Source organism: Babylonia areolata, chromosome 21 (genome assembly GCF_041734735.1).
Source record: "Babylonia areolata isolate BAREFJ2019XMU chromosome 21, ASM4173473v1, whole genome shotgun sequence".
Taxonomy (NCBI): domain Eukaryota; kingdom Metazoa; phylum Mollusca; class Gastropoda; order Neogastropoda; family Buccinidae; genus Babylonia; species Babylonia areolata.
Window position 1 is genome coordinate 50,995,370 of NC_134896.1, and position 2,500 is coordinate 50,997,869.

The 2,500-nt window shown below is 35.9% G+C and overlaps 1 protein-coding gene across 1 annotated transcript in view; it reads right to left on the reverse strand.

The window, feature by feature from the left end:
- Nucleotides 1-2,500, reverse strand: part of LOC143295740 (uncharacterized) — a 33,192-nt gene that overhangs the window by 397 nt on the left and 30,295 nt on the right. The window lies entirely within an intron of this gene.

A 2,500-nucleotide genomic window follows, 5' to 3' on the forward strand; every position in this document is an offset into this window, starting at 1 on the left:
ACACAAACCGCTTCGATCTGTTGCAAAGGGACGAGCCAAACAAAAAAAACAACAACAATGATAACGATGATTGAAAAAAAAAAAAAAGGATTAGTGATCATGGGTTTCAACAAAACAAACTAACAAACAAATAAGCGACAATATGAACAAAAAAAACAACAACAAAACCAACAACAACAACAACAAAAATCGATCGTAAACGTGTGCATAAATATACACAAACCGTTTCCTTTTGACAAACAACAATGATAGAGATGATTGAAAAAAAAAGGATTAGTGATCATGGGTTTCAACCGCTTCCTTTAGTCATTCGGATGAGACGATAAACCGAGGTCCCGTGTGCAGCATGCATTTAGCGCACGTAAAAGAACCCACGGCAACAAAAGGGTTGTTCCTGGCAAAATTCTGTAGAAAAATCCACTTCGATAGGAAAAACAAATAAAACTACACGCAGGAAAAAATACACAATAAAAATGGGTGGCGCTGTAGTGTAGCGACGCGCTCTCCCTGGGGAGAGCAGTTTGAATTTCACACAGAGAAATCTGTTGTGATAAAAAGAAATACAAATACAAATACAAACAAACTAACAAATAAGCGACAATAATTTATGAACAAAAACAACAACAACAACAACAAAAATCGATCGTAAACGTCTACATAATTATACACAAACCCTTTCCTTTTGACAAACAACAATGATAACGATGATTGAACAAAACAGGATTAGTGATCATGGGTTTCAACAAAACAAACTAACAAACAAATAAGCGACAATATCAACAACAACAACAACAACAACAACAACAACAGAAATCGATCGTAAACGTCTGCATAATTATACACAAGCCGTTTCCTTTTGACAAACAACAATGATAACGATGATTGGAAAAAAAGGATTAGTGATAATGAGTTTCAACAAAACAAACAAGCAAACAAATAAGCGACAATATGAACAACAACAACAACAGAAATCGATCGTAAACGTCTGCATAATTATACACAAACCGCTTCGCTCTGTGCAAGGAGCGAGCCAGACAAAAAACAACAATGATAATGATGATTGAAAAAAAAAGAGGATTATTTATCATGGATTTCAACAAAACAAAGTAACAAATAAGCGACAATATGAACACAAAAAAAACAAAAAAAAGCAACAAAAAACAAAAACAAATCGATCGTAAACGTTTTCATATTTATACACAAACCGTTTCCTTTTGACAAACAATAATGATAGAGATGATTGAAAAAAGGATTAGTGATAATGAGTTTCAACAAAACAAAACTAAAAAATAAGCGACAATGTGAACAACAACAACAACAAAAATCGATCGTAAACGTCTACATAATTATACACAAACCCTTTCCTTTTGACAAACAACAATGATAACGATGATTGAAAAAAAAGGATTAGTGATAATGAGTTTCAACAAAACAAGCAAGCAAACAAATAAGCGACAATATGAACAACAACAACAACAGAAATCGATCGTAAACGTCTACATCATTATACACAAACCGCTTCGATCTGTGCAAGGAGCGAGCCAGACAAAAAACAACAATGATAATGATGATTGAAAAAAAAAGAGGATTATTTATCATGGATTTCAACAAAACAAAGTAACAAATAAGCGACAATATGAACACAAAAAAAACAAAAAAAAGCAACAAAAAACAAAAACAAATCGATCGTAAACGTTTTCATATTTATACACAAACCGTTTCCTTTTGACAAACAATAATGATAGAGATGATTGAAAAAAGGATTAGTGATAAAGAGTTTCAACAAACCAAATTAAAAAATAAGCGACAATGTGAACAACAACAACAAAAACAACAGAAATCGATCGTAAACGTCTACATCATTATACACAAACCGCTTCGTTCTGTGCAAGGGGCAAGCCAAACAAACAACAATGATAACGATGATTAAAAAAAAAAAAAAAGAAGGATTATTGATCATGGGTTTCAACAAAACAAACTAACAAATAAGCGACAATATGAACAATATAAAAAAAAAATCGATCGTAAACATCTGCATAATTATACACAAACCGCTTCCTTTTTGTGCAAGGAGCAAGCCAAAAACAAACAGTAACGATAACTCGTCCCCAACCCCAGCCCGTTAGTTTCCCTTTGGGCATTTTCTGTCGCTCTCCATCTGTCTGACTGTCTGTCTGTCTGTCTGTCTCTCTCCCTCTGACTGCCTGTCTGTCAGTCTGCCTCTATCCCTCTGTCTGTCTGCCTCTATCCCTCTGTCTGTCTGTCTGTCTCTCTCCCTCTGTCTGCCTGTCTGTCTGTCTGTCTCCATCTGTCTGTCTCTCTCCCTCTGTCTGTCTGTCTGTCTCTCTCTGTCTGTCTGTCTCTCTCCCTCTGTCTGCCTGCCTGTCTCTCTGTCTGTCTGTCTCTCTCCCTCTGTCTGTCTGTCTGCCTGTCTGTCTGTCTGTCTCCATCTGTCTGCCTGTCTGTCAGTCTGCCTTTATCCCTCTGTCTGCCTGTCTGT